The sequence below is a fragment of the Leopardus geoffroyi genome, chromosome C1 (assembly GCF_018350155.1).
Source record: "Leopardus geoffroyi isolate Oge1 chromosome C1, O.geoffroyi_Oge1_pat1.0, whole genome shotgun sequence".
Classification (NCBI taxonomy): Eukaryota; Metazoa; Chordata; class Mammalia; order Carnivora; family Felidae; genus Leopardus; species Leopardus geoffroyi.
The window spans coordinates 187,708,667-187,724,656 of record NC_059328.1 but is presented as its reverse complement, the minus strand read 5'-3'; the positions used below and the strand labels follow the sequence as shown (position 1 = coordinate 187,724,656).

General features: G+C 40.1%; 2 protein-coding genes across 7 annotated transcripts in view; one reads left to right on the top strand and one right to left on the bottom strand.

Annotated features, from left to right (window-relative positions):
* The window catches only part of STRADB (STE20 related adaptor beta), a 38,629-nt gene extending 36,523 nt beyond the window's left edge, over positions 1–2,106 (bottom strand). For 3 of the 4 annotated variants that reach the window (XM_045480733.1, XM_045480736.1, XM_045480735.1), the window contains exon 1: positions 1,994–2,106. The gene's annotated coding sequence lies outside the window, so the exon portion shown is untranslated. Of the gene's footprint in view, positions 1–534; positions 675–1,993 lie in introns of all 4 variants that reach the window. The other variant, XM_045480734.1, reaches the window with a different exon arrangement.
* A 167-nt stretch (positions 2,107–2,273) lies between these two features.
* TRAK2 (trafficking kinesin protein 2) overlaps positions 2,274–15,990 on the top strand; it is a 67,011-nt gene continuing 53,294 nt past the window's right edge. For 2 of the 3 annotated variants that reach the window (XR_006713096.1, XM_045480726.1), the window contains exon 1: positions 2,274–2,618. The gene's annotated coding sequence lies outside the window, so the exon portion shown is untranslated. Of the gene's footprint in view, positions 2,619–3,655; positions 3,769–15,990 lie in introns of all 3 variants that reach the window. The other variant, XM_045480727.1, reaches the window with a different exon arrangement.

The window sequence follows — 15,990 nt, the reverse complement described above, 5'->3', positions numbered from 1 at the left end:
ATTGATAAGGAAAGATATGAATTTATTCAGGATATTCACTACAAACCAAAAGCAGAGAACAGGAGGAAGAAAAACCGGAAAGGGTAGGATTATTTTGTCACCTGCCATTCATTATCATCAATTTAAGGCAGTGGCATTTGCTGTATTACAAAAGGGGGAAAGCAGTATCTACCCTGCCCAATTTCCAGGGTGATGGAGATCAAATGACTGAAAGGGCTCCTAACTACCAAACACTACCAATATAAGAGCTTGAATGGATGCTCCAAAAAGTACAATCAAATATTACTGGTGGTGGTTCAAAAAGGCTTATTTGCAAAGCAAGTTGGCAATGTTTCAATAACCATGATAATACTCATACCTTTTGATCCAATAAAATTCTCACTTCTAGTAATCAACTCTAAGGAAACATCCAAATAAATGAAGAAACCATACATATGTAGAAAGTCATTACACTGTTACTCTGAAACAGACAAGTATTCATTCCACAAGTGTTTAATGAATGGCTGCCATGGGTCAGGCACTGGGGACACTCACTAGTGATCAGGGCAGACAAGGTCCTGACCACTTGCAGTTTACATTCCCACTAGCAGGAAGATTAAGGATGTCGTGATTAACTGAATTTTCTGGTTATCAGGATTTTGTTTCTTGCTTTTTCCACTTCATGTCAGTAAGTTCTAAATAATAAAAAAAAATTTTAAATCCATTACATTATCTATATTTCAGAAAAACACAGAAGAAACTGACACAATCTAAGAGAACAGTTAGTACTAAAGGAGTTGCCCTTTGGGGTGGTTTAATCTCACTGGCTTCTGCCTTAGATATGCAGACGATTAAGAGATAATTTTACAAGACATTTTGAGGTCAAGGCAGCAGCTGCACCTAGTAAAGGGGAGTGGGGAATAGATTTGCTGTCATAATTTTCCCCTGCATGCTCTTTCACTAGATATGAATACAAATCCTTCTTAAAGAAATACTTGAGACCTGTATTTCCAAATGTATTACATCAATGTGGTCCCTTGCATTTGTATCTAACAAGCTAATAAGGGGAACGTTTTATAAGTAATTTAAACCTGCTCCATTATAAAACCATTTGAAGGCTTTCATATCAAAGGTTAACAATTTCTGTTAGAATCATAGGTCACATTCATTTACAGAACTTGGATTTTGAGTTAATTTAGGCATCCAACAGAGGCCATTGTTACAGGGGATGCAAAAAAAAAAAAAAAACAGATTTAACTCTGAGCCTTAAAATTACTGTAATTTTCAGAGGGATCTTGAGAACCCATAAAATCTTAAAAATTATAGCGACGCACACACAACTCCGTAAAATTTTCCAAACTTAGTATCGTGACTCATGCTTTCAAAAAATATTTACTGAGCGCCTACTGTGCGCCAGACAGACTCTGTACCAGGCAGACGCTGTGTCACAAATCCTGACCAAGTTTTGAGGAAAAAGGTATTTGACACAACAAACCGACGAGGGAAAAATACAACGTTGGATTTAAATTCTGAGACCCAAACGAAGCTTGAGCATTTAATTTTCCAAGAGGTTCCTTCCGAGTCCTGCTTTGGGGGATCTTGACAGAGAACTCGTAGAAGGTGGTGCACAAACCCGAGCCAAAGGCTGTCTACAGTTTGGAAACTCCTCCAGGCTCCTGAGCTCGGCCAAAGGTGAGAGGCGGGGGCGGGGGCGGAGGTTGGAAGAGTGCACTTCGCGCAGCTCGCGCACTGCGCACCTGGCGCGGCCAAATCCGGCAAGCACCGCCTACCCCGCACGCAGGTGCCTCCGCCAGCGGGCGGCCGGGGGCTCAGGGGCCGCTCGCGCAAGCCGGATCCAGCCACGGCTCAGCCGGCTGTCCGGGCTTCGATTCGAAGCGGGGCGGCGAGTTCTAGCCTCCGGCTTCCCAAGGCGTGCGCGGACCAAGCCGCGCTCCCTCACGTCCCCGACCGGGCCTTACACCCTCCCCTCCCCGGCCCAGCCTCCCCTTATTACCCTGGCGGCGACCACAACCAGCGATTCTCCTCAGGCAGCCAGCGGTGCGAGGCCTGCTGGCCCCGGGAGCCCAGCTGGCCGAGGGGCACGGCGAGCGCACAAGACCCGCTCCCAGCGCGGGCGGCGGGGCGCAGCAAGGCGGCGCGACCCGGACTGGGGCTGCGGGCCTGGAACTCTGCCCCAGTCCCCGGCAGTCGGCCCGGACTGGACTCGCCCCAGGGTCGCGGCCCCGCCTCCCGCCCCAGGGCTGGGCAGCCAGGGGGCGGGGTCTTGTAGCTTGAGGGCGGGGCCGAAGCGCAGCAACTTGGAAGGGTGCAGGGGCTGGCGGACACGAAACCACAATTCCCGACAGGTCGTGCGCTGGGGCCGTGGAGGCTGCTGGGAGAACGGGTCTCCTTCGCTCTTCCCCAATTGTGTGGGGCAGTTAGGGACCCGGGCGTCGCTGCAAAACCGAAGTCGCCGAGTGATGATGTTGTGAAGTCGCTCGCCTGTCTCTGCCACGCCCGGGCGGTTACTGGCAGCGGCGGCCGCTTCGGCTGCAGCTCTCAGGCTGCTACTGGTTTAGATCCTTTCCCTGAGGGAGCGCGGGCGGAGGACGGAGGACGGAGGACGTCGGGGCATTCCTGTGAGTAACATTCCCGCGCATGACTCGAACTTGCCCTTGCCAACTTCCCCTGAAAACGCAGGAGCCTCCCAGCCCCGAGCTTCCCTCGGTCCTCTGAGGTCACGCGCGGACAGAACAGGAGGCTGGATATCGGAGGCCTGGGTCTTCGCCGGGTCCCCGCCCCGCGGTGGGAAGTGGTTTGTTTCCTAAGTGTGGGTGCGAAGTGATGGGTGCTGGGCTCTGGTCTCTGGGTTCACCCCAGCTGCACCTCTTGAGGATTGGCAGCATCTATCATTCTCTGTCGGAGAGCATCCAGCTGGAGTCCCATCCCTGAGTGATGAGCGGCTTTAGTGCCTGGACGTTAAACCTAAAGCCTCGGTCACCATCTGTGATGTGAGCGAAAGAAGAGGATATTGCAAAGAGCTCTTTTCTGTGTTGATTTGGGCTTTTCTTGAGATTGATTTTGAGCCAGATACCACATATCTTTGAAAAGAAATGGTTAACTTTAGTTTCAAGCATAGATAATAGATATTGGCAGATGTCGTTTTTAGTACCCGCATAATCTAAACAGTTAAAAGAGTTCTGGGTCATAATAATAATGGTGATCTCAGTTAATTGCCCACGAACCTTTTATTAAAACCTGCAGTTTCTACGCCGGGGGGGGGGGGGGAGCAGTAACTTTTCACTGGAAATTCACCAAGCTAGAATGGATCATAGGAATAAAATGATATGGACTCTTCCAGTTTTTTTAAAAAATAGATATTTCAGCAAAAATTGTCCTGACCTTCAAATCTTTGCCATAGAATTGGAAGTCTGAGTTACAGTGATCTCCAGATAGCCTGTTAATAGCCTTGACGTGACACCTCAGAACAAACAGAACAAATTGTGAAGGACATTTGGTGGTGAGAAAGGGCAGGGATAAAGACACTTTATCATCTCAGCAGTTTTTCCAGCTTTCTATTTTTAAAATTAATGTTCAACAAGTCTCAGACATTCAGCAATCACATGTATGAAAGACAGTGTTTTTTGTTTTTTTGTTTTTTTTTTTTTTTTTACAGATTTTTATTCATTGTTGAAGGAGCCATAAAAAAGAACAAACATTTGAGTATAGTTGACCCTTGAACAACATGGAGGATAGGAGTGCCTATCCCCTGCACAGTCAGAAATCCAGGTATAACTTTTGACTCCCCGAAAACCTAATTACTAACAGCCTGTTGACCAGAACATAACATAAACAGTTGATTAGCATGTTTTGTGTTATATGTATTACATGCTGTATTCTTACAATAAAGTAAGCTAGAAAAAAGAAAATGTTGGGGCGCCTGGGTTGCCCAGTTGGCTGAGCATCCGGCTCAAGTCATGCTCTCATGGTTAGTGGGTTAGACCCCGAGTTGGGTTCTGTGCTGACAGCTCAGAGCCTGGAGCCTGCTTCAGATTCCGTGTCTCCCTCTCTCTGCCCCTCCTCCGCCTGCGTGCTTGCACTCCCTCTCTCTCTCTCTCTCTCTCTCTCTCTCTCTCTCTCAAATATAAACATTAAAAAGCAAAAAGAAAATGTTTTTAACAATCACAAGGAAAGAAAATACGTTTACTGTGCTGTATTTAAAAAAAAAAAAAAATCTGTATATAACGGGACCCTTGCAGTTAAAACCTGTGTTTGAGTCAGCTGTCCTTTCAGTCAGCCAGGCACACCAGTCATAAGTTCTACATACATTCACTCACTTAATCTATAATAACCTTATTGTGCTACTCTGAGGCTCAAAGATTTTGTTTATGTAACAAGCGAAGATTCAAACCTGCATCTGCCTTGCTTCAAAGTTACAGGTCAGGTAAGTTGTACCTACTTCAGAAATTACTCACCTTAAAGGTTGGATGATTAAAAACTATTTTCCAGCATTATTTCCTAATACTGGTTCCTTACATACCTGGAATATCTAGAATAGGTTCTGAACCCCTGCTTTACTAGTTTTGAACAAAGTGTTCTCTCTGTTTACCATTCCTGTCCCCCAAAGAGCTGTTCATTAAGACCCTAAAAGCCCATTCCAAATCCAGTGCAGTTTACTTGTGTAAGGCGTGATAGGACTGGATTTTCATCACAGAGGTTCTTTCCAGTTCAAAGGTTTAGTGATTCTACAATTGAAAATATGAGCCAGAGCGTTATTCTGTACTGAAAATCATCGTTAACATCAGTAGCCACAAAGAATAGAAAAACTAGTTTCCTAAAAATTTCACATCAATACCGAAAATGGTAAACATCAATATAAGAAATGAAACAGATAGTAATATGTATTTTTTTGATTATTTTGAGCTCTTTATATCATCTCTACCAGTCTTCTACCCTCTTTAGTTACCATCCTCTTGAGTTAAGAAATCTGAGGCATTAAAATAGTACATTTAAAATGACTTAGTGAATGAAGGGACTAAATTATTCATGGTTTCCAGTCATGTTTTTTCAGATCTGCAGTGCTCATGTAATAATAGGAAACGTTTTTATAATACTGTGTGTTAGATATCGGTCAACATTTTACCTATATTATCCTCACAATAGCATTATGCGGTGTTCTTGTAGATAGGCAATTGAAGCAGAGGGTAAGTTAACATACCCAAGGTCATTCATCTACTAAGTGATAGAACTGGATATCAAACCCAGGCATGCTCAGAAATCTTTAACATTTACTGAGCACCTTCTGTGAACCAACCCCACAACTGGGTGTTTTTATTATAATTAGATCATTTATCTGTACAACTACCTTAGATAGAATGTAAGTTCAGCATTTAGTGACTTGCCCAAAGATATAAGAATAAATGGTTCAGTTGAGATTTGAACCCACTCTTGCCTTTCTTCAAAGTCCTTATTCTTTCTTGTACTTTCCCTCAGTAATCTAATCTTTATTAAATATCTTCAATGGGCCAGACACTGTGCTAAGGATTTAGCCCCTGCTCTTAATAAACACAGTCTGAAGAGGGAAAGACACAATTGTGATAGTGTATTAATAGGATAGCAGTATACAGAAGGCAACATGCAGAGGTCCTATAGGAACAGAGAGAAAGGGAGTGAAATCTCCCTGGGGTGGGAAGGCTTGGGCCAGTCTTGGAAAAACAAATGGGAATAAGCCTGGACAAAGAAAAGGAGAAGGGATTGTTGTGGGCTGAATGGTGCCCCACCAATATTTATATGTTAAAGTCTTAACCTCCAAAACCTCAGAATGTGACTGTGTTTGGAGATAGGGCCTTTAAGGAGGTGATTGAGTTAAATGGAGCCTTTAGGGTGGGTCATATTTCATTCTGACTGGTGTCTATAAGAAGAAGAACTTTGGAAACAAAAAGAGACACCAAGGATGTGTGCACAGAGGAAAAAAAAAATTATATGAGAACACATTCACAAGGCAGGCATCTGCAAGTGTCAGGAGAAAGCAAGCCTGCCAATACTTTGATATTCGACTTCTAGCCTCCAGAACTATGAGGAGATAAATTTCTCTCATTTAAGCTACCCGGTCTATGGTATTTTGTTATGGCAGTCCTAGCAAACTACTGCAGGGATGTTCCAGCAAAAGGAATGACATACAAAAAGCCTTTGAGGTGTGCCAGGTGATTAGATTTCATGGTAAGAAGTGTTGAGAGATGAAGCTGGAGATTAGGCTGGGGCCATATTAAGACGATTTTGTATGAAATGCTAAGGAGCTGAACTTTATCCTAAGGAGGATGGAATGGAGAGGGTTTGTAGCAGAGGAAAAACATTAGATCTGCATTTTAGAAAGACTACTCTGAACTTTGTGGAGGATGGATTAAAGAGGATAAGACTGGAAGCAAGGAGATCAATTAGGTGGAAGCTGAACTAAATATTTTGCAGAATTGAAGTGTCAAACTAAAGCAGAACTATTGTTAAGGAAGATTTTAAAGGCCACAGCTAACCCTTAGGGCAAACATGGGAGGATTTAGGAAGAATTTGTATCTAGAGACCAGCTTTACTTTTGACATTTTGCTTTCCGTAAATAAATAAAGCTTTATACCACAGAATGTTCAGTATTTGCCCACTGCATTTAATAGACAGTTTTATGGGGCTTACACTGTTTTAAGCCAACTCCTCTGATGACCTTATAAAATATCTACCATTATTATCTCCGTTTTATACGTAAAGATATTGAAGCACAAAAGAGTAACTTACCCATCATCACATAGCAAATGTTAGAATCAAACTCAGCCTGTCCTCACAGTCTGTGCTCCTAGCCATTATACTACATGTTACCATATGTTATTTATCAAGATCTTCAAGTACCTACGAAAGGAGGGAGTAATAAAATAAATTGGGTTATGTGTGCTGTAGGAAGTATATAGTTTATCAGAAGAGATAAGGAATAATTATATGGTTAAAATGTTTTAGAGAAAAGTGGAGAGTATTCAGAAGTAATCTTATTTCAAGTTGAGGCTTCTGGGAAAACTGGCACCGGGAAAAAGTGGCATTTGAACTGGGGTATGAAGAATGGCTAGACTTTGAATATGTAGAAGGAGAAGAGATATTAAAGGTAGAAGAAATTGCATGAACAAAGTTACAGGATTGAGGGTTTCTTGGTGTGTCTAGGGAGCTGGTAAAGAGAATCCTTTGTTTTGTCTGGGCTATATTATGTTGGTGGAGAATCCAGTTTGGGGGTTGGGGGGACACCAACTGCCTGGGAAGGAGAGCTCTTAGAGAATGAAGGGCAATGAAAATTGTGAGGTTTGAAGTCAAATGATTGAGGTATATGCTAGATGTAATTATTTTTTAGGAGAGGATAAAGCTCATCTAGTCCCAACTCATAAGTTAAATCCTGTCTTCAGTGTCTCACAAATCCCTCTTACTGTTCCCATTCACCTCATTTATGCCTTTATTACAATAATCCAGGCATAATTTGATAACATTTAAAATGATTTTTATCTCAAATTTTTCTATCCTTGAAATTTATTCTGTATTCTGATTCCAGATTTATTTCTGAAATGTCATTTTTTTTTTTAAGATTTTATTTTTCGGTAATCTCTACACCCAGCATGGGGCTCGAAATCACAACTCTGAGATCAAGAGTTGCATGCTGTACCGACTGAGCCAACCAAGCACCCCTCAGTCGTCACTTTCATTTAGAAACTTGTTCCTTATAGGATCAAGTTCAGACTTCTTAATCTGAACTTGCCAAATTTAAGGTTCCAAGTACTTTCCCCATAATCAGTCTTACTTAAATTGGTCTATACACTGCTGCCCAACTGGCTCCGTCTTCTGTTTGCTTTGGGGCTTCTTCTTCTTTTTTTTTTTTTCTTTGTCTTTTACCTACTGGACACTCCCCTTCTCACCGTTCAAATCCTTCCATCTTTGAGGAACCTACTTAAATCTTACTCCTGTGTGAAACCAGATCACATCAGCCAAAAAGAGCTTTCCCCCCACTGACTCGTATGTAGAACAGTTCTGTTCTAATACTCATTAGATATTTATTATCTGGTGGTGTTATCTTCTTTTCTTAGCTATCTTAGATCATGAAATCTTAGATTTAATCTAGATCATGGAGCTCATTAGAGCTCTCCCTGATAGATCTTAGATTTCTTTAGATCTTTAAACTCCCTTAGGTCAGAGGCTGTCGTATACCACTTTTTTTCTCTTGTCTTTTAGTTTAATTCAAGAGGCATTTGTTGAAAACTGTCCAATAAGCAGCTGATTGACCAGTTGTTAGTTCGGGTCATTTTACTGAAATTTCTTCTATAACTAGCTTCTTAATATGTAATGTTCCTGGCTTTGTTACTGATTCATATAACCTTGGGATATCCTGTTTAAACACCCTGGATTATGATTTATTTGTGCTAGAAAATGAGCATACAAAGTTAACTCGTGGTATAGAAGTGGAACTAATTCATGTTGTAAGGATCATTGAGGTCTTTGAAGCTTATCCATGTCTATATCCATTAGCGTTTGCCAAACTTCAAGTTCTTTCTCTTTAGAAAGCTTTCTGACAATAAGGAAGGAATAGTTAAGGGTCTAATTTAAGAGTGTTACACTATGTGTGTAACAAAAAAATTGATATGTGTGTTCATGGTGAAAGAATTCACCCACTAGTTCAGTTAATAGTTCATTTCAACTACAAATTAGTATTGAGTTGCTTAAGCTCCTACCATTATCTACTCATTCTGATCATCAAGAGAGAAGAAAGGGAGAAGGTAGCCCCTCCCCCTTCCTTCCTGGAAGACTACTTCCTGAAAGTAAATTGTAATATATGTTGTGAAAGAAACAAATTAGATGCTGAATTAGAAAATAAAGATGGCAGGGGAGGCTGGCTACTTTAGATGAGGTAGACTGGCAACTTCTCCCTGAGGATGATTTTTCTGGAAGAGTGAGAAGTAGTTACCATATAAACAATAAGAGGAAAGGGTATTACAGGTACAGTAAACAGTTACAAAGTCCCAGAGATAGGAGAGAATGTGATGAGGAAATAAAAAAAAAAAAAAAATGACAAGGTTGTGTCTCTGTGGCTGAGTATAAGCAAGGAGAGTGGTGCAAGATGAGTGAAGAGAAGTAGTCAGGGGGCCAGACTAGGCCAGACCCTGTAGACTGTGATTTGATGTATGGATCTTATCCTAGGTTTTTTGTTTTTTTTTTTTAAAGGAGTTTAGGGTGTTTTTTTTTTTTTTTTTTTTTTTTTAATGTTTATTTATATTTGAGACAGACAGAGACAGAATCCAAAGCAAGGTCCAGGCTCTGAGCTGTCAGCACAGGGCTCGAACCCACAAGCCGTGAGATCATGACCTGGGCTGAAGTCAGCTGCTTAACTGACTGAGCCACCCAGGCACCCCAAAGGAGTTTAGTTTTTAACACATTTTTCTTGTTGCCTTACAGAGACAAAGGGCAAGAAGTTGAGCATGGCATCCTGTTATAAGAGGCTGGTTCATAGACTAAGAGCTAATAATGGGTAGAATTAGGATGACAGAAGAGGGGATGAAGAAAAGTGGGCAAATTTGAGGCATATATTGGTATTAGACTGTATAGGATTTGGTAATGGATTGGATGTGGAAGATGAGAGAAAGAAGGCATCTACTACTGTTCAGTGGATCAGTTCAAGCGAATATAATCAGCCTGTGAGAAATTTGAGTGGAGCTGAGGAAGTCTAGTCTGAAGAGCCAGATTTGGAGTTATTAACACTGCAGAGGTAGTGGTTGGTTTGCACAAAGGTAAATGAACAAGAGCAGCAATAAAGAATGCAGTCACATTTGGAACGTTGGGGAACACCAGCATTTAAGGATCAAGGGGAGGGAGCTGGGTGATCCAATGAAGGGATTTGAGAAAGTGCATTCATTTTAAGATGTAGACTTCAGGAAAGTCATAGGAAAGTTTAAGTAGGGAGTGGTCAACACTACTGAACAAGAGATACTAAGATAACAACTAAGAAATCATGACTGGATGGGTAAGCAGGGCCTATTGGTAACGGAAGAGAATGCAGTTTCAGGAAAAATCAGATTATAGTGGGGTTGAGGTGTGAATAAAAGATAAGGAAGAGAGTAAATACTCTTTTTTTTTTTTTTTTTTTTCAACGTTTATTTATTTTTGGGACAGAGAGAGACGGAGCATGAACGGGGGAGGGGCAGAGAGAGAGGGAGACACAGAGTCGGAAACAGGCTCCAGGCTCTGAGCCATCAGTCCAGAGCCCGACGCGGGGCTCGAACTCACGGACCGCGAGATCGTGACCTGGCTGAAGTCGGACGCTTAACCGACTGCGCCACCCAGGCGCCCCTAAATACTCTTTGAAGAAACTTGACTGAGAACAGAGAGCAGTAGCTAGAGGGGAACCCAGAGTCTTGAAGAAGAGAAATTTTAAATTTTAAATTTTATCTGTTTTTTTTTTAAAGGTTTTGAGCAAAGTAGAAGGTTTTGAGCATGATAATTGACAAGGAGGAGGTTGCTATTGAATAGGGATAACTAGTGGAGCAAAGTTTAGAGAAGGCAGGAGTAGAGACTTTTAAGTAACATATGTTTCAATATTTTATACCTGGGTGAGCATATACATATGGTAGACAAATTGTAAGGTAATTGTAAAATAAGTTTCTCTCCCACTCTGTCTTCCAGCCACCCAGTTCTTCTAAGAGAATTGCTAATTTATACTCTGATTAACAAGTGTGCAAGTGTACGATTGAGGTTATGCTTGTGTTTAATTCTCAGAGTTTGGAGAAAAATCTAGCTATAGATGATATAGATTTATTGGTAGCAGGAATAAAAGTAAGAAGGATGGAGAACAGACGGGTTCAGAGATGAATGTCAAAGATGTGGTATGGAGCTGTCTCAGAAAAGGACATTTAAGAGGATAATGGAGAGCATGCCTATGATGTGAGATCCATGGTTGATGACTAAATTTACATCAGCCCCATTCCACGTGGTTTTGTGACTTTTCCAGGAGAACTTAACTACTTCTTTATATTTAAAATGCATGTCAACTTAGAAAATGGACTTCTCAAAAATTCATCACTTAAGTAAATGCATGTTTGGTGTCCCAAGTGCCAAAGCTCTGCATTCTACTCTTACTGCTTTCAGTCTCGGCATGTTGTGTCTGGTGCTTTGAGGTTATTCAGGCCAGTGATATAAATCAAAACAAAGACAAGTTTGTTGGTTAAGAAAGAGCATTCTCTGTCCGAAGGAAGAAAAGAAGAGATGGAGACTAGAAACCAACTAAACTGTCTCTGAGATGGTACTACTGTTTCTAAAGCACGTAACAACTTAAAAAATTTTTCTTTTCAATCATTTTTAGCTCTTTAGCTAGTACTAGGCTAAACCACTAACTTCCTTTGTTTTATTTTTAGTCACAAATTCAAGACTACAAACAAGACTTAGATTAGCAGTTGTGCGTTTAAGAAGATATTTGATCATTTTCATTTGATGTGGGGCTTATTTTAAATGTATCCATAAACAGCTGCAAATGTTATTAGTGGAAAACATAATAAATCTAAGCAAGAAGCCAAAGATTCCATTTCAGCTTCCCTTGAAACTGACAACTAGTTCTTTTTCGTTATTACAAGAAAAGTGGGTACTGCATTATTGCTATAAAAATGATAAGTCACCCTTTTAACAGCAAACTCTTATATAGAGGTGTTTTTTGTTGTTGTTTTGTTTTGTCTTGTTTTGTTTTTGAGAGAGGGAGGAGTAGGGGGAGTGGCAGAGGAAGAGGGAGAGAGAGCATCTTAAGCAGGCTCTAAGCCCAGTGTGGAGCTGAAGCAGGGGCTCAATCACATGACACTGAGATCATGATCTGAGCTGAAATCAATAGTCTCTTAACCTACTGAGCCACCCAAGCACCCCTCATATAGAGTTTTTCATAAAGCAAATACAGTGTTTTCTTTCAAATGTTCAATCTTTGCTTAATTTTTCAAGGCAGTTCATTGAATTGACGTTGGACTGAAATGTATTAATCAGTTTTGTTCATTAAATTACTTCTGTAATTCAGTGTGTTGACATTTTTAATCTTTAAGCTTATAGCTAGGTATGTATTGTGAGCCTACTGTGTGTCTGTTGCTTTTAGCTTTGGGGCATACAAAAATAAAATACCGTCATTCAAAAAGCTCACAGTGTTATAGTGAGGAAGATAGCACATACTCTGGTAACATCCAAGAAGAGCAGTCAATAAATACTGATTAAAGAGTAAAATAATAATTGGGGCACCTGGGTGGCTCAGTCGGTTGGACATCCAACTTTGGCTCAGGTCATGATCTCACAGTCCGTGAGTTCAAGCCCCGCATCGGGCTCTGTGCTGACAGCTCAGCCTGCTTTGGATTCTGTGTCTCCCTCTCTCTCTGCTCCTTCCCTACTCATGCTCTGTTTCTCTCGTCTCAAAAATAAATAAAAACATTAGAAAAAAATTTAAAAAAAAAAAAGTAAAATAATCATGAAAAATTTTAAGAATTCTTAAACCATTTTTTCCATGTTTGTAATCCACTATGTATTTCTCAATAACAATTAACAGTAAAATTCTCACAAAAGAGAGAAGAACCTATATTTTTCTTGGGGTTCAATAAAGAAGGGACAGAGTGTATTCATAGCCAGCCTATAGAAAAGAAAAAAGGACACCAAGATGAGAAAAGCACTTGACAATAGTGCTAAAGGAAGAGAAGCAAGCCAACTAAATCCCAGTGCTGGAGGGATGAAAGAAAGAGGTAATTGAGGAGCTAGCCAAGGGCAGAAAAACAGGTCCTAGGGTTCAGTCTCAAGGAGACACCTTCTGGGTTCTCTGATAACCTGGTTGTCTGGTTTCTCAGCCAACAGCCAGTTAGAAAGCAGAGAGGCACCCTGCAATGGCAAAGTGTAATAGCCTCACAGTGAGGGGGATAAGAAAATGAGAAGTGGACTTACAATCTCCAAAAAATTAGCATTTTCTGACGATTTATTGTAGGAAGAAAGAACTTTTTAAAAGCTTATAATCCTGGAGGGTACAGCTGTAGTCATTATATTATAATATAGTGATTGCTAGACATAGTAATGACCCTGAGTCATCAAATTCTTTTTAGTCTGTTCTAAGGACTTTTTTCCCCCTCTCCCATAGCAGTTGGACTTTCTCATTACCATGCCTTAACTTTAGGGGAAAAATATTTTACTACCAATGTTTTTAAAATAAGAAAGCTTGGGGAGAGGGTCATTATTAAAGGTTTTGTAGGTTTTGCCACAGTGTTGTCAAACTCATCTCTAGGGACTTTGCAACTTCACTGTAACTGGTGGGCTTAATTGATACAGTTCTGTCCATAGCTAACATCTCTTACTGAAACTCATGAGAAACCTTTATAGACTTTGTAAATTGTACTAAGAAAGCTCTCAGTTTTCAAATGCTCTGACAGTCTTAGGTTTCTCATGTAGTTTCGTTTTTGTCCCTACTACAGAAGGCAAGGATATAACTTGACTAGAGATTAAGTCATTCATTTCAGTAAATATTTATTGAATGCCTGGCATATGCAAGATATCAAGATATAGGTAGACTTAATTTATTGGAATAAGGATTTATTTTGGTCTATATTCCACTAATTTTAGTGGAGTGGAGAAGGAGAATTTCTCAAACTACACATGCTCACTGTCCCCCACACTCCCAGTCTCTTGATAGTAGAGCTCAAGAGTTTGGATGACCCAGCTTTGGAAAACATAGTCTTGGGTTTGATTCTGACATTATCCTAGCTTGGGCAAGTTAATTAACCTCTAAGCTTCAGTTTTCTTGCTTATGAAATGGTGACAATAGTAATGTTCACATCTTGGGGTTCTGAGGATTAAAAGGGGTCATGTGCATAAAGCCTTTATTCCAATGCTTAGCACATAGTAAGTACTCCATCAGTATTATCTATTATTATTAGGAAAGACTGAAAGTGGATCAAAATTGAGAATATATTTCTTTATCATGTGTTTCTCATTTGAAACACAGAAGGTTCTTGTGTCTTTATTATCAATTGTTTAACATTATCAGCTGATCTTAGAAAACTTTTATACTGCTAGTTTCACTTTTTGTTTTCTACAGCAAATTCATGAATTTAACATAGAAGTTGGTTTGTTTTCACTGTCAAAAGAAGATAGTATCTGCTCAGGAAAAGTCTCACAGGGCAGTGATGTCTCCTATTCAATTGTTCAAGTCTAGAAACTGAAGTTTTCTCAGTGTACTCTGAGTTGATAGATCTGGAGGAAAAGACACACTAAGAAACTTACTCAAGAAGAATAAACAAGCCAGAATGTCTGCCATTAATGTACAGTAGAACTATCAAGTGAACTGTATGTTTTGGTTTACAAACTGTATTTTTCTCTTATAGGAAAATTTGTAGGAGAAGCCAAGTTAACACAAGTTTTGTGTTTTTGTGTGCTTTTAGACATGGAGGACATCTGAAGCATATGGAACAATCTGCTTAGGGAATGGGGAGGGGTGGGCTGAGTAGCAGTAGGCCACACTAGCTCACAGTAGAAGGGGCTGAGGCTGGAGGACCAGGTGGAAAGCTATTGCAGTAGCCAGAGAGAGAGAAGGGCTTGAACTAAGGCCATGGCAACAGGCTTGGAGAATAAGTAGACAGGGACAGGTGACTACATGAAAAGAAGGAATTGAAGAGAAGAAAGATGACTCTTAGATTTTTGGCTCTGCTGATCAGTTAAACTGATAATATTAACTAATTAGTAAAGCAGGAAAAAACAGGTTTCATGGGAGAAGGATGTAAGTTCATTTTGGAATGTGATGAATTTATGGTATTGATTACAAGTTGATGTTTAGAGTTGTGGTTTAAAGTCCTATGCCAATTTGGGCTAAAGATAGAGACTTGGGAAGTAATTATAATATAATTAGAAATTAAGGCCTTTGAAGTAGATAAGATTCCTTAGGAGAGAAAGGAGAGGGGCTTGATAAAATCCTGAAGAACAGGGGCTACTAGCTATTAGTAAGGCATGTAGAGAAAGACGGTTCTGAAATTTTCTCAGCTGCCTACTTACTGTGCCTGTCAGGCTCAGAATCTCATTGTCTCCTGAGTGGCAGATAATAGCCATAGCTCAAAAAATTTACCTGAACTTCATTGGCAAACCAGAGTCATCCATTGCATGTCAGTTCTCCCTCAAAAGATAACCTTATTTTGAAGTCCTAGAGTTAATTGTGGCAACTGGTTTGGAAAACGATGACTAATATCTAAACCACAATGTAATTTGAACATCTCCTTGCTTAGCAGAATTACATTACTGGAAAAGTTATATGTCTTAGATATGTAGAATTCTAGAAATCATTCTAGAAATATATATGTTTATAAATATGTTTATAATATTCTGTTCCGACCACTCCCATTTTAAGTTACACCCTGTTCCTGGTCATATAAGATTGCATGTCCTGGTGCCACTGATTACTTTGTTGATCTGAAGAACTGTAGTACCTACAGTTTTTTCTTTTGGCATCTTTTGGAAATGGCTACCTTATTATAAGTTTAAAATAACTGGAGGATTTAGGATCATCTTAAGTCACCAAGAACAAGTTTACATTTGATTGTTAGAGGAGACAAAGAGAAATGAAGACACAGGTTTCTACCTCTTATTGAATTAATTCTGTTTTTAAAATTTGTATTTACCTTACTGCTATGCTAAAGTGGTGTTTAAGGGGTCTTCTTAGCTATTTTATTTGAAGATAAGTCCTGAAGAGCAGATTATACAATAATACTCTTAAGTCTGCCAACATGATTACATCTGTTCAGTTCATTTCTTAATCTTCTGTGAACTGTTTGTAGGTTTTCAGATGATGATATCTCTTGATTTAATCTACAGCTTAAATATTGCCAATCAACATTGAAAGAATATACTTTCTGATTTGTTGGGTAAGGATGTATTTGGTTCTAGAAATATAGTATATATACTTTTGTGGTATAGTACCAATGGAATCTGGAAGCTGTTGTATAAAATGTCTCTGCT